This window comes from Psammomys obesus, unplaced genomic scaffold (genome assembly GCF_907164565.1).
Source record: "Psammomys obesus unplaced genomic scaffold, mPsaObe1.curated_primary_1811, whole genome shotgun sequence".
Taxonomy (NCBI): domain Eukaryota; kingdom Metazoa; phylum Chordata; class Mammalia; order Rodentia; family Muridae; genus Psammomys; species Psammomys obesus.
The window spans coordinates 463,563-482,488 of NW_026590172.1; the positions used below are offsets into that span (position 1 = coordinate 463,563).

The 18,926-nt window shown below is 49.4% G+C and overlaps 1 protein-coding gene across 1 annotated transcript in view; it reads left to right on the forward strand.

Moving 5' to 3' along the window:
- Nucleotides 1–9,374: 9,374 nt before the first annotated feature.
- Orai2 (ORAI calcium release-activated calcium modulator 2) overlaps nucleotides 9,375–18,926 on the forward strand; it is a 20,093-nt gene continuing 10,541 nt past the window's right edge. Inside the window, exon 1 of the mRNA XM_055606621.1 lies at nucleotides 9,375–9,495. The gene's annotated coding sequence lies outside the window, so the exon portion shown is untranslated. The remainder of the gene's footprint in view (nucleotides 9,496–18,926) is intronic.

Below are 18,926 nucleotides of genomic sequence, written 5' to 3' on the forward strand. Positions count from 1 at the left end.
GAGGTTTTGTCCACATGTGCAAGATGTTAATTACCAAAGCCTCAGAGAAGCGATGAAATGACATAGAGACTGGGATTTGGCAGGTCCTCTCCTGCAGTCATCCTTCCAGACCTACCCAGGCATATGGATTTGGCTCTGGGAAAGGCCTGCACTTTGGGTGCCCAGCCCTGTTCCTTTATGGAACAGAAGCTGAAGAGCTGTACCTGCCCAGCAGTTTCCAGGACAAGTAGGAAACAACAGGGCCTGCAGTAAGGGGCTGGGCAGAAGGAGAGAGGCTCCAAGAGAACAACAGGTGACGAAAGCAGGAGTGTCCCAGAGAGACCTGGGAGATGGAGACAGGTATTAGCCAAAAGCTTTTCTCTCTTTAAGTCAGAGAGGGGCTGGAGAGCTCTGGAAAACCCTGCTGCATAGGGTTGAAGGCAGCCAGTCCTCCCTCTGAGTGACTGTGGTCAGACCTGCTGTGTGGACTGGCCCAGAGCACAGCCAACACCTGCAGAGTATGGAGGACCGGGCATCATGCCAGGTTGAAGGGAGGTGATCCAGGTCTGCCTGGGTCCTCAGAGCCATCAGGCCATTTCCGGTAGGGCCCTGGCTGGTGTCTGGAGTGTGTCTAGCTCCCAGGGGTACCATGCCTTTTAGGGATGCTGGTAGCATTTTGAGTGAAAGGAAAGCTAAGAATATCTACACTTTTTAATTGGTTGGTGTCTGACAGCTCATACATGTTTGCAGTGTGTTCTGATCATGTTTACTCCCATTCTCTTACCTGTCCCCCACTGAGGTCTTTTCCCAACAGAGTCCCCCTCCTGCTTTCACGTCTTGTTTCTGGCACAGCACACTAGGTTTTATTAGGGTTGACTGACTGAGCTTGGATGGTGGGTTATTTACCAAAACATGGTAACCTTCCCGGTGGCTATACCACTGATGGAAATGACTCCCTCTCTCCTTCTGTAGCACAGATTTCCTGGGCCCACTCTGAGCCATGTGATATATGTGATAACCTCCGCCTCTGTAAGCAGTTTGAGGCACATGAGACCTTCACGTCAGGACTGGCCTTGTGGTTTCCTGACTTTACCCAGCTGTGTCAAGGTTCTTGCTTTGAACCTGCAGCCTAGACCTCATGAGCTTTTGCTCTTGCTGGATGAGGGCTGCTGAGGAGCAGGGCTAGGCTAAAAGACTTAACTTCTGCTACCTCAGAGTTGGGAGCAAGTCCCTTCCTGCCTCTTCCGGTTTGCCTGGGCTAGCACTGCACTTGGCACTTCCGTCCGGCATCTTGGGAATGACTAAAGAGAAGGACTCCAGGCTGACCGCTGACATTGAGGAGGAAGCATCTGGGAGAACATTCTGGCTAAGGGGTTATCAGTACTCAGGGTGGCTGACTTGCTCTATTTTCACACTGTTAATTTATTTCGGGAAACAATGCAGTTAGGTGATGTCACTGAGGTGGCTGGGTGGTGCTGCCAGCCACCCCTGAAGCCACAATGGAGGATCATGCTGTTGTATGCCCGCTGAGGACTCACGGGTGGAGAGAGCCCTGGAGGTGAACCCCAAGCCCTATATAGCCTAACTGTCTCAGAGCGCCTCAAGAGTGTGGCCATTTCACCCCAATACGCCCAGTCTCTCCTCACCTCGAAAGCCAAGCTCGCTTGTCCTGGGCTCTTCGGGAAGAACAGACGTCATCTCTGAGGACCCCTGATTTACCTGCACAGTTTGCCTTTTATTCACTCTCAGTAGACACATGCTGAGCACTTTGTGTGACAGCCTGGTCATTTAGAGTAGAATGTTCTTTACTCTTGTGTTAGATTGCTCATGGAGTTTTCCAAGTAAGGTTTCTATTGTTGCAAGTGGCGGGGCTAGGGTTGAACTAGCCGTGTGACTTAGACAGTCATGGATGTGCTGTCCTGGAGAGAGCTTGCTGGTAGCCTCACTTCAGCAGGGGAGGGAGCCTGGTACTTGCTGGGCTGAAGATTAGATATGGTCCTCTTTCATGCTGCCTGAGTGAGTGATGACTGTTTCATAAAAGTGATGGCGTCTTTTTTGTGTGATGGTGCACGGTTCGTGCACCTGTGTGCACACACCAGAGGCCAAAGGGCATCACTATTATGCTACACCTTACTCCTCGAGACAGGGTTGAGACAGGCCTGGAATGAAGCTGGTGGCTGTCAGGCCAGCAGGGTTACAGGCATGCATGCCTAGCTTTTCAATGGGTGTTGGGGATTTGAACTCAAGGCCTCATGCTTGCACAGCAAGCACTCTTACTCATTGAGTCATCTCAGCCCTCATAAAATAGAATTGAGTGAGGGGCTGGAGGGATGGCTCAGCAGTTAAGAGTAGTTACTACTCTTGCACAAGACCTCTGGTTTCCAACAGGGCAGCTCACAATCCTCTGTAACTCCAGTTCTTGAGAATCCTCTTCTGACCTTCGTGGGCACTAGGCATGCACATACATGCATACATACTTGCAGGCAGACAGACAAATACACAAAATCTTAAATTGAGGTGAGGAGAGCTGGCCCTCATTTTTCATAGATTCCATATTTGTGAATTATCTGTTCAGTAAAATTTGTAATCCACAAATCCATACTTGTGTTTTTACAGTCATTTGCAGGCACAATGTCAACACGTTGCCAGCTGGGGTTGAAGGAGTCAGCCCCATTGTTTCAGCTCATACATGAGGCGCCCTTCCCATGGTCTGCCTAGTGGCTGGTGCTCTGTGTCTTTTGGTTCTCTTGGCGACACTGCTGTTTGAAATATCCTCCAGGCCTTGTACTAGCATGCTGTGTAGTCTTCCTGAGAGCAGGAAGTAAGGGACGTGACTGGTGGGGGAAATGTGTGTGATCCGATTCCCTCGGCATGTTTTCTATTAGCCTCGTGTTAATGAGTTAATGGTAGGAGGTGAGGAAGGGGTGGTTAAAAGGCTGAGCTGGTAGTGCTGAGCCTGACACTCTGATTCCTGGAACCCACATGGTGGAAGGAGAAAACTAACTCCGAAAGTTGTTCTCTGACCTCCACCTACCTGCTGTGTCGTGTGTACACACAAATAAATCAATTTTATTCACTCATTCATTTCTTTACTCATCTGTTTAGTTGGTTTTTTGAGGAAGAGTTTCTCTGTACAACAGCTCTGGAGGGGGGGGGGGGCTGGAACTCACTATGTAGAATAGGCTGGCCTTGAACTCACAGAGATCTGCCTGTCTCCAGAGTGTTGGGATTAAAGGCATGCACCACAAATAAGTGTGATTTTAAAAGTAAGTAAACAGCCTTCAAACGACCACACTCACCAAGTAGTGTACTGTGTCAGCCAGCTTTTGGAAATGCGGTTGGAGGCTTGGAAGACTCAACCCGAATGGTTCAGTCCTCAGGAATGCAGCGTTCTCCCAGGTTCCAGTGAGTCCTGAATGTCGGCCCTGCCTGCTTATGTGTGCTCATTATCATTAACAATGAGTATATAAGGATCTCCCGTTTCCCCCTTGCCTTGCATCTGCGGTTCCCACAGCTCAGGGCCACAGCCCAGCCCAGTCTCTACCTCTGACTTTACCTGGGTAGTTTTGGTGCATCTATCCCTGAGACCTTCAGTGTGATCTGCCCTTCCCAGCAGCCATCCCTTCAAGTGTGGAGAGCACAGAAGTCTTCTGCTTCCCGTGCTTTTCACGAGCCCACTCCAGCTGGGCATGGTATGAACATATGGGTATGAACATGTTTTCTGCTTCAGCCAGCAGGTGAAATAGCAAGGCCCTGTCTCCATGACACCCTGTGGCTGTCCCTGTATTTTCTCTTCAGGCCTAACTCCCAGAGTCCTGGCTTTCACCCTGAACAGTACATGTCAGCTTGACACAATGACATACCTGGGAAGAAGCAGGATTGTCTGTCAGGTCGGCCTGGGGATATAGCTGTGTTGCATTTTCTTGACGTGGAGGGCCTAGTCCGAGCCGGTAATGCCATCCCTTGGGCAAGTGAGCCTGGGCTGTGTAAGAAAAGTAGGCAAAAAGCCTTTTGAGCAGGACCCTTCCATGGTCTGCTTCGGTCTGCCTGCCTTCTCTTGGTGGCAGACTATGAGGTGCAAGGCAAATGGACCCCTCCTCGCTTTTGGTTAGTGTTTGATCACAGCAACAGAGAAACAAGGACACACCCCCTCACCTCATCCCATGTCAGTGTCCTATGGGATCTTCCTTGGCAAGCTGGCCCTTGGTGACCTTGTGAACAAGTCATGCTCAATCAGCATTCCTGACAGTGCCTGCCTGCCTCCTGTCTTGTCTACCTTGCTCAAGCCCCTGAGCGTTGGGTGACCCAGCAGTCCTCTGTCCACACCAGGCAGGCCCCGGGAGAGCCGGTCTTGTCTGAGCGTTGGGTCTCACCCACTAAGAGGACCCATACACCTGTGTTCCATGATCACGTAATGGCTTCCCAGGGCTGTATGGCAGATACCTTAGGACTAGTGTAAAGAGAAGGAATCTCAGCTTGGGAACGTTCTTCCCCACTTTCCATGGAAGTAAGCTGCACCACCATGCACACACCAGCATGGAAGTCAGGGTCACTTTGGCCCGTTTTTTTGTTTTGTTTCCCCAAGACAGGGTTTCTTTGTGTAGCCTTGGCTGTCCTGCATTCACTTTGTAGACCAGGCTGGCCTCAAACTCACAGAGCTCTGCCTGCCTCTACCTCCTGTGTGCTGGGATTACAGTTGTGAACCACCATGCCTGGCTACTTCTGGCCCATTTCTTAACCATCCCTACACCTGGTCCTGAACACAGGCACTTCTAACAGCCAGTCACATCCCAGCCACAGTCAAGAGCAGAATGTGAATGCGTGCTTGCTCACTTGTGCTGAGCTCAGGGCCCCTTTCCTAGGGGATGGTGCTATCCACAGTGGGCTAGGTCTCCCCACTGGAGAAATGGCTCAACAACTAAGAACACTGACTATTCTTCCAGAAGCCCTGGGCTCAATTTTCAGCACCTACATGTTGGCTCACAACTATCTGTGACTCTAGTTCCAGGGAATCTGACATCTTCTGGTGTCTGAGACATAGCACACACATGATGCACAGACATACATTCAGGCAAACACTAATAATGCATTGTGGTTTGAACAAGAAAGACCCCATAGGCTCATACCTTTGAATGTTTGGTTCTCAGTTGTGGGCTAGTTAGGAAGGATTAAGAGGTGTAGCCTTAGCTGGGCTGTGGTGGTGCACACCTTTAATCCCAGCACTCAGGAGGCAGAGGCAGGCGGTCAGCATGGTCTACACAAAGAGAGTTCCAGGATAGCCAGGGCTACACAGAGAAATTGAGTCTCAAGGAACAAGTGAGGTGTGGTCTTGTGAAAGAGCTCTGTCGTGGAGGGTGGGTCTCTGCTCTCTCTGCTCCCATCTTGTAGATGAAATGTACTGCCCCAGCACCATGCCTGCCTGCCTGCCACCATGCTTCTTCATGATGGCCTTGGACTAGCCTTCTAAAACCTTATGCAAGCTCCCAAGTAAATACTTTCTTGTATAAGTTGCCTTGGTCATGGTGTCTCTTCACAGCAATAGAACAGAACCTAAGCACACATTAAAAAATAAATAAACATTTAAATAAGACAGTTTCCCACATATGTACCCACAGGACAACCCAAAATAGACAGTCCCTCGTTGAGATTTTCCTGAGTCTAAGTCTAAAAAACTTTTTAAAAGTTTTTTCTTAGTATATGTACATTTTCCACGAATGCATATGTGTGTACTACATGCCCTGGTGTCCATGGAACCAGAAGAGGGCATTTGGTCTACTGGAACTGGAGTTACAGATGGTTGTGAGCCACCATGTGGGTGTTGGGAACAGAACTCGGATCTTCTGGAAGAACAGCAAGTGTTCTTAACCACCAAGCCATCTCTCCAGCCCTAACAATTAAAACAAAAAAGAATGGACTTGGAGAGCCGAGCCTGCAGGACCAGGGACTTGGCTGCTTCCCAAGGAAGCACAGAAGGAGGCTGTGCGGAAACTGCTTTCCCTCCTGGCCCAAGAACCAAGCAGGCTTTCCGCCCCCCCACCCCCACCTCTTGGAACTTAATTTCTGTTTACTCTCAGGCATCCTCCACTAAAGTGAGCTGTAATTACCATATATTAGCATGTATTTCTATAAAGAGAACACTCTTAGAAATCCACCTGGAAGGAGTCCAGAGAGGCCCTTTTCAGCTTCCTCGTTCCATAGGATGTAGTAAATGTTTACAGAAAGCCAAGCAAGTGCTCAACCTGGGATGCCAGAGCCAATGAGAGACTGGGGTACGGTGGAGACCATATGTTACAAACTTTGGGGTCTCTCGAGGGGATCTTTCACCATGGAGTATGGACAGGAAGGAGGTTAGAAGGAAGGCCCTGGCAGTGAGGCCTGCAGAGGGGTCAGCATCCTGACCTAGAGGCAGATGGGGGCAGGGGACATGGGGAGAGTCCAATGACAGAAGGATTGAGCTGGCCAGGGAGGATACGAGAGTCCAGTATATAAAATAGATTGTAATGGCTGGCCAGATGACCCAGTGGTTATGAGTGATTTCTGCTTTTGCAGAGGACAGAGTTTGAATCTCAGCGCCCACATCAGGCAGCTTACAACCACCTGTAATTCCAGTCCCAGGGGACCCAACTTCCTCTTCTGGCTTTTGCAGGCATCCTTACACACACTCTCTCTCTCTCTGTGTTTCTCTCTCTCTTAAAAATAAATCAGCCAAGGGTCTGAGGGTGTGACTTATTTGATAGAACCCTTGCCTACACAAAGCCCTGGGTTCCATCCTCAGCACCACATAAACCAGTGGAGTGGAGGGGAGGGTCAGGAATTCAAAGCCATCCTTTAACTCCACAGAAAGTTTGAGGCTAGCCTGGGCTACATGAGAGAACCTGTCTCAAAATTAAAAAAAAAAAAAGGCCATGTGTCATCACTGAGATACCTTCCCATTTAAAACACTCTGTGGATGGACTGTCAAGGGTAGAGGAGGAAGAAGTGAGGTGGGGAAAGGTGAAGGTGAAAGGCCAACAAGAAGCCCTAAGAAAGGGAGGCAGAGAAGAGCAGGATGGGTCTCAGTAGGACCCAGGAAGAGGATTGGCAAACTGTAAAGTGAACAAGAAAGGTCAGGGTAAGCAATATGATTCACCTCCCATCACCAGCCAAACAGTTTACCCCTCTCCCAACCTAAATCTTAAACTAATAGCATTATGAGGGTGAGAAGTTAATCCACCTATGTGTTCAGGGGTGGGGCCTTTCGGAAATGATTAGGTCATTAGGGTGGGCCGCTGTGATTGAACCCTGGTGGCTCTATAGAGAGAGACCACAGAATAATGGGTACATACCCCACCATACAAGGCAGTCCAGGGGGCCTCCCACCATGCTGCTAGAACCTCTGCCTGTGCAAGTGTAAGCCAAAATAAACTTCTTGTCTTTATAACGTGGCCTCGGGCATTTTGTTAAACTGCAGAAGTCTGACTAATGTGTTAGTATGTTTGATATTAAGTTTCTACAGTGGACTGTGGGGGATACAGGTAGGCCATGAGTGACAAGCCAAGGGGACAAGTGAGGAGCCAGTGGGCTGGACATGTAGACGACACAAACTGTGAGACCATGCTGTATGATAAGACTTGGGGCTCCTAGAAAAGCAAGCAACAGGGCTCATTGATTAAGGGAAGGTAAGCTCTACACCTTCATTATTTGTGCCCAAGAATTTTGTTCAAGGACTGGCTAAGGCACTACAGAAAGAGCCAGGGCCAGCAAGATGGCTGAGTAGCTAAAAGCACTCACTGCCACGCCTGACAACCTGAGTTCAATCCACACGGTGGAGAGAGAGAACGACTCCCACCTCCAACCTTCACATGTGTGTTGTGAAGCACATCACCACCCCCACTAAATAAGTAAAACGTAATTAAAAAAATTTAAGGAAAGGGAGTAACTTTTAACCAACTTCAGGCAGACAGCCCAGATAGCAATACAATGCCCTGAAAAGTAACCTTGCATCGGACCTGAACTCGTTTCCTTCTGTGTAACCCCAGTCAGCTCCCTGGGACCTAAAGGGGGCACCTCCAACTGCAGGTCCCTCCTTTGATGACACACGGCTTGCTTCATTCTAAGGACAAAGCGAGCCAAAAAACACTAAGTGCCTTTGCTGGTATTTGGTTAGCAAAGTGGCTCCTAAGAAGACTGGTAATTACAGTTGGCATTTCATTTTTGCCCAGGCATGCCAGATAATTGTGCTGGCGGTGCAGGAGCCTCACTGCCTGGTGCTGGGAAGTCGTACTCCAAAGCCTTCCTAATAACCGCAAAAGGCAAAATACCCTCGTTGAAAGCGTGTCATCCGTGATGCAACGGCTGGAGTTTACCAAGTGTCTCCTTCCTGTTTTCATTTACTCCAGCTTCAGGGTAACAAGCCTCCCGGCAGCTGCCTTGAGAGAACGTGGCTCCCTCAGGCTCAGGCCCTTCTGCAAACACAGGTGAAGATCCTGTGAGGCCACACTGCCAGGTGGGTCAGCACTGGAGAGGATGAGTTGGCTTCACCTGTCCTAATGGGACTGGAGTCAAAACTGATGTCAGCAACATCTTTATGCTCCCGGTTGTCAGGAAACTTGAGCACGGGTGGAATTTTTCCTTCCTTTGGGTAAATGTGTCACAGTCCAATGCTATTGCGAAAGATGGAAAAATCCTATATAGAGCGCGCAGCGGCCGCCTACTAGGCAAACGGGAAGCACTCTGAGGGGCTGTGAGGCACCCACTGCGGCGCTGAGGCGAACCCCTTGTTTTTCAGAGTTACTTAATGTGTACTTCCTGCAGAGCCCGTTCCTGTTTGAGTTTCTCGGTTGTAAAACCCCAGAGTTCACCAGAAAGGGCAGAAGGGTGGCTGCAGCAGGGAGTGGAAGGGCGTGGCGCCACCCCTACCCCATAGTGTCCAAACGACCCTCTTCTGACTTCCATGAAGTGCTCAGAGCTCAGCAATTAGTGAGTGTTCTTTGCGCTCTGGTGTGAGGCACTATTTGCTGGGACCAAGAGCCACCCACTTGACCACAGTAGCTCTGTGTAAGGTGTCACTGCACAACCTGGGCAAACCAGGATGTGGCTGGCCAGGCTGAGCCTTTCTTGCACCTCTCTTCCCACCCTGCAACGCTCACGCCCTGTCCCCACCTCTCCACGCTGTGAAGACACAGATGCTGGTGGGCATCACCGTGCTGGGAACGGCGCTCTCCCACGCTCTGGCCCACCCATCTGGACCCTACGGGGACTGCAAGCACTTTGCCGGGACGAAGACCCCGTAGATCTTGTGAGAGGGGTAGGTCCCCACCCAGCTCTTTCAGGTCACGTGGTCTGCGGCGGGCCCCACGGATGGGTCACGTGACGGCGGCGCAGGGTTGCCTAGGCAGCCGCTGCGGGCGGAAAGAGGGAGGGGGCCGGTCCTCCGCCCTGGCCGGGCCTCAGGGCCACCCGGCCGCGACACAGACGCCAGCCACGAGCCTGGAGCCGAGACCTGGAGCCAAACGCGCTGAGGGCTGGCCAGCCAGGGTGAGTGCTCGGCGGCGGAGGTGGCGTCTATCCCTCTTTCGGTCTCGGGAGGGTCTGGAAGGGGGCAGGAGAGGGTTCCCACCCCTAGTTAAGGGGTGTAGGGAAATTGGGTCGGGGACACTGGACAGGAGGAGATTGAGCTTCTTCCTGGACAGGTATGGGATGGAGGGAGAGGAAGGGACAGGATGACCAAGAGGCAGAGAGGCGGCCCAATGACCCCAAACTCTTGACATCCTTGGTAGGGTGCAGTGTCAGAAGCTTTGGGCCGCCAGGTTCTGCAGTTGCGGAGACTTCCCTAGAGTAAGGGACAGGAATGCAGGTGGCTGATTCTGGCAGGCCGCTGCCACCTCTCAGGCGCCTGGGTGACAAGAGACAGTTCCCGTGCCCCAGATGTTTAGAGGAAGTTAAAGCAGGCAGACTCCATAACCTGCTGCCTGGGACTGTTTAAAACAAACCTGGTGGGAGACTGTCTAACAGTCTCACCATTTTTTGCTTGTTTGTTTTGTATTGTTTTTGTTTTTCCTACAAGACCTCATTTTTCTTTCTACTGCTCCTTATTAAAAAAAAAAAAAAAAAAAAAGATTTGTCTGCTAGCAATATTAGAGCTGGTGCTGCCTGACAGTCATGTGGGTTCCATCTTGTCTCATTGCTCCCCCTCCAGCAGCCTGGTCTGGGAACATGTAGGCCAGACTGTGTTCCTCCCCATGGGGCAAGTGTTGGTCCAAGATAGGGACCCCCAAGTGTAAGAGATGGAGCTGGTGGTACATGCCCATAATCCTAATACTGAAGCAAGACAATTCCAAGTTCCAAGCCAGCCTGGGCTACACAGCAAGACCTTATCTCAAAACAAAACCAAAAAATAGAAAGGGGGTCAGTAGGAAGCTGTAGATGTAACTCAATTAGAAGAATATTTTTGCCTAACATGCAGGAAGCTCTGGGTTCAATTCTCAGTACCATGGAAACCATGTGATCCATGAAATCACAGTCCTTGGAGAGGCAGGAGAAGGAGCGGCAGCTGCCGCCGCTGAGTAGAGGTGGTGCATACCTTTGCTTGCAAGCAAAGGGAGGCGGATCTCTGACTTTGGCGCCAGCATAGTCTACAGAGTGAGTTCCAGGACAGCCAGAGCTACACAGAGAAACCCTGTCTCCGAAACCAAAAAGAAAAAATAAAGAAAAGAAGGTGGCTCTGAACCTCCTGGGCTAATCACAATGGAAGGGTGGCATGTCTCCTTTAGGCCTATCTTTCTTCTTTTGTGGGAGAGGGGTTAAGACAAGGTCTCTCTGTGTAGCCTTGGCTGTCCTGGACTTACTTTGTAGACCAGGCTGACCTCGAACTCACAGAGATCTGCCTGCCTCTGCCTCCCAGAGTGCTGGGATCACAGGCGTGCGCCACCTGCATCCAGCTCTTACAGGCCTATCTTAAGACTGAGCTGGAGGCAGGCAGCTCCCAGCCTACTCCTAACCACTTCCTGGGCTAATTTTATATCCTAGCTCAGCTGCACTCTCACACTGGGACCCAGGGGCCTTCCTCATTTGTGATCCCCTGAAAAGGCAGCTTCTTAACCTCATGAATCCTTTCCTTCCTTTAATCACCTGGGATTGGAGTCATGGTCGTGAGCCACCATGTGGGTTCTGGGAATGGAACCTGGGTCCTCTTGAAGAGCAGCCAGTTCTCTTAACTACTGGGCCATCTCTCCAGCCCCTCCAGAAGCCATTTCACTGGGTGAAAGGTAGTCTAGCCCTGAGAGACTTGGCAGTGGCTGGCTATACCCATCACATCTCCTGGCACTGTTGGCGACTGTCCAGCATCTCCCTACTTCTGTCTGCAGCTAGCCCCTCGCTGCTGCCCCAACTCACAAGAATCTTCCATCTCCTTGTCCTTTAACCAACCAGCCTTCCTGTCCCACCTGCTAGAGGATGGCTTCCTAAACATGGCTTTATCCTCCTACCTCTCAGAACCCTCCATGTGGGTCGCATCTTGTCTTGAGTGGAGGTTCTGTTTTGGTTTTGTTTGATATTTTAATTTTATCTTTACTTATATATATGTGTGTGTTTACTTATATATGTGTGTGTCTGTAGTGTGGGGGGGGGTCATGTGCATGTGAGTGCAGGTGCCTGTGGAGGTCACAAGAGGGCGCCAGACATCCTGGAGCTAGACTTATAGGAAGTGTAAGCTGTCTCACTTGGATGCTGGAAACCTAACTCTGGTCCTCTGCAAGAATAAGATATGATTTTACCCCCTGTGCCATCTCACCAGTACCCAAAGGGTCTATTTATGCCAACTGTCTTTTCTGCCCATGTCTGTATGCACTAATGTGGGCTGGGTGTGACAGGCCGCCAGCCCTTCTGTTTCCCGCCACTGAAGCAAGTAGCCAACTGGAGAAGCTGCTTGTCTGGCTCCCTGTTGGGCCGTGAGTTCTTTGAAGGAGAGATTCTTTCTCTTGTGGGCTTTTGTTTGGTTTGGTTTTTCACCTCCTCCTGCATGGGTTGGTCCTGGAAACCTGACTGGAGCAACAAGGGACAGACACATAAAAGGGACAGACACACAGACGTGGGTACAAAAAAGCTAGGATTAGTTGGGCCATGTTCTGATGGAGCAGTACCAACCGCACAATAATGGGACCCTTGGTGAGTTTATTATGTGCAGCACAAGGAGAGGGGTGTCTTAGTAGGATGTCACTGTAGGGGCAGACACATGTGTCTCTTGTCCCTCACCCTAGGGAAATCCCAAAGCTGCAGGACCTGAGAAGTGCCTGGCAACACTAACCTCTGAGTCCTCTGACACTGTGCCCTGGCAAGGGTGTCCAGGGATTGCAGTCACCTGACCACCATCTCCCAGGCTGCAGTCATCTGGATGAGGAAGCTGAAGATGCCAGTTTTTACACACTGTATAAATTACTCTACTTGGACCAGAGAAAGGCTTTGCCGTGACTTGGAGCCTCACCTGGGGAAACACTTTGCCAATTCCCACGGGTCTGAGGTCTTAGCCCTTAACTTCACTTGGGAACTTCATCAACTGCTTACATACTCATGCAAGGCTCCCTTGGATCCCTATAATGTTTTCTTTGCTTAAGATTTTGGTTTTTGGTTTTTGACATAGGGTCTCCTGCAACCCAGGCTGAGCTTGAATTTATAGCAGAGGATGGCCTTAAAATCTTAATCTTCTTGCCTCCATTTTCCCAGTGCTAGGATTTCAGTTGTGCACCATTACACCCAGTTTTATGCCATGTTGGGGATCCAGCCTAAGGCTAATTAAGCCTTTTACTTCTGAGCCACACCCCAGCCCCTCACTGGGGAATTTAGGCAGGGGCTCTACCACTGAGCCACACCCCAGCCCCTCACTGGGGGATTCTAGGCAGGTGCTCTACCACTGAGCTATGCCCCCAGCCCTTTCTTCACCTTTGATGCTTTATGCATCTATGTAATCTTGTGAGCATCTCTAGGTATGGGAGACCAAGAATTGTTTTTCATAGTTTTATCTCCCTCTCCCTCACCTTTTCCCTCTCTCTCTCTTACCTCCTCCAGATTTCAGACTTAGTTCTGTGCTATATGAGTAGGAAAGAAAAGAAGTTCATTTCCAAACTGTGACATTGTTCTGCCATTTGAAACTAACCCAGGGAGTGTTGTGAGGTTTTTGTCTGAATCTCCTCCAAGGGAGGGGACAACTTGAAGTTGTGACTGTCCACAGTGCTGCTGGCTGCATGTATGAGTGTCATGTGACCCTAGTCCTCAAGTTGACACCCCTATAAACAGCCTCAGAAGCCAGGTATGGTGACACAGGCCTGTCATCCCACACTCAGGGAGAGAGATGGTCAGATCTTTGTGGTCTACATAGCAAGGTTCAGGCCAGCCGGAGTTAGTGAACCCTCTCTCTTACACACATGCAAAACAACAACTGTGGGTGCACACCTTTAATCCCAGGACTCAGGAGGCAGAGGCAGGCAGATCTCTGAGTTCATGAGCAGCCTGGTCCAGAGAGTAAGTTCCAGGACACCAAGGACTACACAGAGAAACCCTGTCTTGAAAACCCAAAAATTAAAAATCCAACACGTAAAGGTATTATTGTCAATTGCTGTTCCTTAGAGGGACAAGAACACAGAACTGTTTCCTAGGGGCCCTCTGGTTGACCAATAATAGCTGAGGTTCTGCAGCTTGCCTGAGAACAAGGAGGACAAGACAAAGGGATGCTTCCCAATGCTAGCTTTCTTTCTCGTCAATACCCCTTAGGTATTGGCGTGGGTGTGTTGAGGGGTCCTTCCTTCATTGCTGACCCTCACAAACACCCCACCCTCTTAGGGGACCATCCTAATGTTTCCTCTCTTGGTCTCCCTCTCTGAATCTATTTTGTTCGTTCTCTCTCTCTTTTCCTCTGTTTTTTCTCTCTTTTAAATTGCATTGTTCATTTTGGCTTATGCTACGACATCCCCGTCAGGGTCAGAGGACAACTTTCAGGAGTCGGTTCTCTCCTTCCCCTAAGTGGGTCCCAGGGATGGAGCACTGGTCCTGGGTAGGCGCAGGCGGCAAGCACCTTTACCCCTGAGTTAATCTCACTAGTGTGTGTACTATCTCTTCCTTCTCCCCCTGTCCCCAAGCTTACCCACACATCTCACTCTGCAGCCCACACTGGCTGAAGCTCTTACTCCTCCTGACTCAGCCTCCACAGGCCTGTACCACAACCTGCCTGGCTACGCATTTTCTAACAGTCTTAGGTAAGCTTTTCGTGGGTGGCTCTGAACACAGGAGTTATTGTCTGATGTCAAGCTTCCCACAGGGTGCCTTTGCTATGCAGGCTTGTCCTGAAGAGATTAATCATCTGGATCCCACCTGCAGAGTGCTGCCCCATGCTACCCTGTTGAAAAAAACCCATGGCAGTCCTCACTTAGAATTAGTGGGGATTTGGGGTTAGAGTCATACATCTTTCTCTTTAAGATTTATTTTTATTATTTTAATTATGTGTGGCTATATGCACGTGAATGCAAGTACCCACAGAGTTCCCCTGGTTCCCCTGGAGCTGGGTTTACAGGCAATTGTAAGCCGCCTGATGGGTATGCTGGTGGGACTCAAACTCAGGTCCTCAGAAAGAGCAGTATATTCTCTTAACCACTGAGCCATCTCTTCAGTCCGGCTCATACAACTTAATAGATCACACCTGAGGTTCACTCCATGCCCTTGCAGACCCAAAGTCTACTAGGAGTGAGCCCAGGGCTCTTTGACCTATGTGTCTCTTTAAAGCATATACATTCGCTGTAGTGGCGCATGAGTTTAATTCCAGCTAATAGCTCTGATAGACAGATCTCTGTGGGTTGGAAGTTAGAGTGGTCTACATAGTGAGTTCCAGGACAGCCGGGAACATAGAGAATAAAGCATGCTCATGTCCGCTGATGGTCTCCACATCTCCTCTTTTCTTCCTCTCCCTCCTCTCTCTCTCTTCCTTTCCCTTCACTTTTTTTTTTTTTTTTTTTTTTTTTTTTTGGGTTTTTTGTGTTTTAAATTTTTTTTTGTGCCCCCTCTCCCCCTCTTTTTTTTTTTTTTTTTTGGTTTTGGTTTGTGGAGACAGGGTTTCTCTGTGTGGCTTTGGCTGTCCTGGAATCACTCTGTAGACCAGGCTGGGCTCAAACTCACCGGAGATCTGCCTGCCTCTGCCTCCCCAAGTGACTCCCCAAGGGATTCCAGGCGTGTGTTACTATGCCCGGCTCCAGCTCCTTCTCTTAAAACATGGCTCTGTTACATCTCTTTGTTTTGTATCTGAAAGTGCACATTCCACAGTGCATTGTGAAGTCAGAGGACAACTTGTGGGATCCAGTTTTCTCCGCCTACAGTGTGGGTTCCAGAGATCAAACTGCAGAGCCATCACTCTGGCCCTCACTTTGTCACTTTGATGCAGGGTTTCCCTAATACAGACCAGTTCAGGAGCTAGAGAGATGGCTCTGTTGATAAAAGCACTTGTTTTGAAAGTAAGAGGAACCTGAATTCAAATCCCCAGTATCTATTTAGAAACTGTAGTCCCAGCATTGTGGACACTTGAGAGCCTGTCTCAAAAATTAAGGTGGAGAACTAGAGGAAAACACTCCTGATATCCTCCTCTTAAACACATACAACCATACTTCACAGCATAACTTTTTATCCTGCCTCAACCTACTCCCAATTTTCATTTTGCTCATGGTTTCCATTGCAGCTCAAATGTGTTCAACTTAGAAAATGAGTAGAGGTTTTACAGGTAACTTTTCATGACTAAGATTAGATTTCAGAAGCTAGTAGCTGCTGAGAAATGTCTCACCCTCACATTGCAAGGATCTTTGTGTCTTCAGGAACGTTGTGTTCAAGAGTCCAGCAAGTAGCCAGGCCTGATGGGCAAGCCTGCAATCCCACATATTCCAGAAACTGAGGCAGGACAGTCAACCTGAGTAATTTATCAAAACTCTGTCTCAAAATACAAAGGAAAAAAAAAAGGAGTCGGGTGTGCGGGTGTGGTGGTACCTGTAATCCCAGCATTCAAGGAGGCAGAGGCAGGTGGATCTCTGTGAGTTCAAGGTCAGCCTGGGCTACAAGTCCTAGTCCAGGACACCCAGACAAGTAGTCCAGGCTACACAGAAAAGCCCTGACTCAGAAAAAAAAAAAAAAAAAAAAAAAAAAAAAAAGAAATAGAGAACAGAAGGAGGAATGGAGATGGTTCAGTAAAGAGCACTGGCTGCTCTTCCAGAGGATCTGGTTTGTCCTCAGCACTCAACATGATAGCTCATAGCCATCTGTTCTCCTCTGGCCTCCCATGGGTACCATGTATGCACATGGGACACAGACACACATGCTAGATAACATTCATGAGAGGGGGGCGGTATTTGAGCAGAAAGTGTACCTCATGCTTGCCTAGAGTCCCCCAGTGAGGGGCTGAGGCAAAACTTAAGTGCAGCTCACTTACCTAGAATTTACCAAGAGTGATGTAGACTCTGGCTAAGCACTGTGCTGCAGGGCCCCACCCCAACCACCACCCCCTGGCTCTTTCTGAATATGGCAGTTCCCTGTTCATTGTCAGAGGAGTCAGTGTGTACCTTCTGACAAACTTTAAGTTTCAGTCACTCAAAATAGGCTCCATCCCGATTATCAGGGGAAAGGTGGATCAGCTTCACAGAGCAAAAGCTCAGCTATGGCAGCACATGGCATTACACATCTGACCTGCCTCTTCTGCAAAGGGCCCTGTGTTCTGTCTTGCAGACTGCCATCGAGACCAGTCTCCATACCCAAGCCACCTTTGGGCTCCCTGCCTCTGCATTTGGATTTGGAAGTCAAGCATGTAATTCGAGCAGTCAGGATGCTGAGGCAGGATCATGAGCTTGAGGCCAGCCTAGCCTACATAGCAAGTCGTTATCTCAAAACAGAACACAGGGCTGGGGAGCTATAAAGTGCCATTTAAGCATGGAGGCCTGAATCCAGTTTCCAGGATCCATGAAAAGCTATGCAAGGAAGACTGGGTAGGTGGAGGCAGGGGGAATCCCTGGAGCTGGACAGCCAATTTAGCCAAAAATAAGTTGGAGCCTGATTGAAGAGCATGTCAACCTCTGGCTTTTTTGTGCACATGTACCACACTTATTTACTTGTATACATATTAGCTAGTACACAGGCACACACACACACACACACACACACACACACACACACACACACTTCTAAGGTTTTGTTTTAAGATTTATTATTACCTGCTCACCAGAGGAGGGTACCAGATCTCACTATAGAGCGTCGTGAATCACCATGTGGTTGCTGGGAATTGAACTCAGGACCTTTGGAAGAACAGCCAGTGCTCTTAACCTTTGAGCCATCTCTCCAGCCCTAAGGTGTTGTTTTTTTTAAACAAACAAACAAACAAACAACAACAACAAGACAAGGATGCTGGTGATGTGATTCAGTTGGTAGTTATCCACCTATCATACCAGAGGCCCTGGGTTTAGTGCTTGACACTAAACCAGAATGATGGTGCCCAGGCCTTTGATCTGAGCCACTGAGGTGGTGGAAGCAGGAGGATCATGTTGCCATCATCATCCTCACCTCAGCCAGCTCCTGGCCCACCTAGTATCCACAAACCCCCGTCTCAAAGCAACAGCAGGATGGTTTAGATTTTGCCTCCTTTGGGAGCTGGCAAGATGGCTCAGCAAGTAATAGTTTGATCCCAGGGAGCCCCATGGTGGAAGGAGAGAACCAACTCCTGCAAGTTGTTGTCTGACTTCCAGATGCTGCAGGGGAGGGTGCACACATGTTCATGCTCTCAACGTGCACAGATTAAAACATAACAAAACATTTTAACAGGGTCTGGAGAGATGGCTCAGGGCCTTCAAGCTCTTCCTGCTCCTGTGAAGGACCCTTCATTCCCAGGACCACACGGTGTCTCGTAGCCATTTGTGACTCCAGTTCCAGGGCCTCTGAACCCTCTTCTAGTGCCAGGCACACATGTGCTCATACATACTTGCAGAGAAAACACATATGTTAGAGCCCACCGGCAGAGTTGAACAGTTCTCGAGTCAGGAGTGAGGACTAAAAGAAAATTAATAAACCAACACCATACACATGGGATCTGTCCAAGATGGCTTCCAGGAGAAACTAGTCACCCAGTTTATTCCAGTAATCCTTTTGTAAATCAGAGCAGAAGCACCTTAGCACAATGAAGGGTTCACAGAGAAGTCAGACTTGTTTACCTTGACCACCTGTCTGTGTGATCCTCACACAAACAAAAGGTGTGAATTTGACAAGCATCCCACCTGCTGTCTCAAACAAAAGGAGGGAGACTTGGCAAAACATCCAGCTTGTTACTGACTCCAGTGAAGGCCAGGGTGAAAACAGCTCTTTCCACAGAGGCTCAATAAAAAAGCAGCCTGACAGACCACCCGCTCCCCACATACATACATAAATCTTTGGTTTTGAGACAAGGTATTTCTGTGTAGCTCTGGCTGTCCTTGAACTCACTCTGTAGACCAGGCTGGCCTCGAATTCAGAGATCCTCCTGCCTCTGCCTCCCAAGTGCTAGAATTAAAGGTGTGCACCACCACAGCCTGGCTAGTAAATACCTTTTTGAGAAGGTAGACAAAATTAAAAACAAAGCATGGGGAGCTGGTGAGATGTCCCAGGCATTAAGAATGTTTGCTGTACAATCACAAGGAATAGAGTTCAGATCCCGGTATCCACCTAAAAGCCAAGCATCCTACGTACGTCAGTAACTGCGGCTTTGAGCAGGGCAGAGCCAGAGGGAACACTGGTGCTGGCTGGGTCCCAGCTTAGTGGAGAGAAGGTGAGCCTTTAATTCAGAAAGAGACCCTGCTTCCAAGGATAGGCAGAGTGATAGAAAAAAGACACTTGATGCCCTCTTCTGGCCTCCACATGTACCTACACATGTGTGGGCATGCACACACACACACACACACACACACACACACACACACACACACACA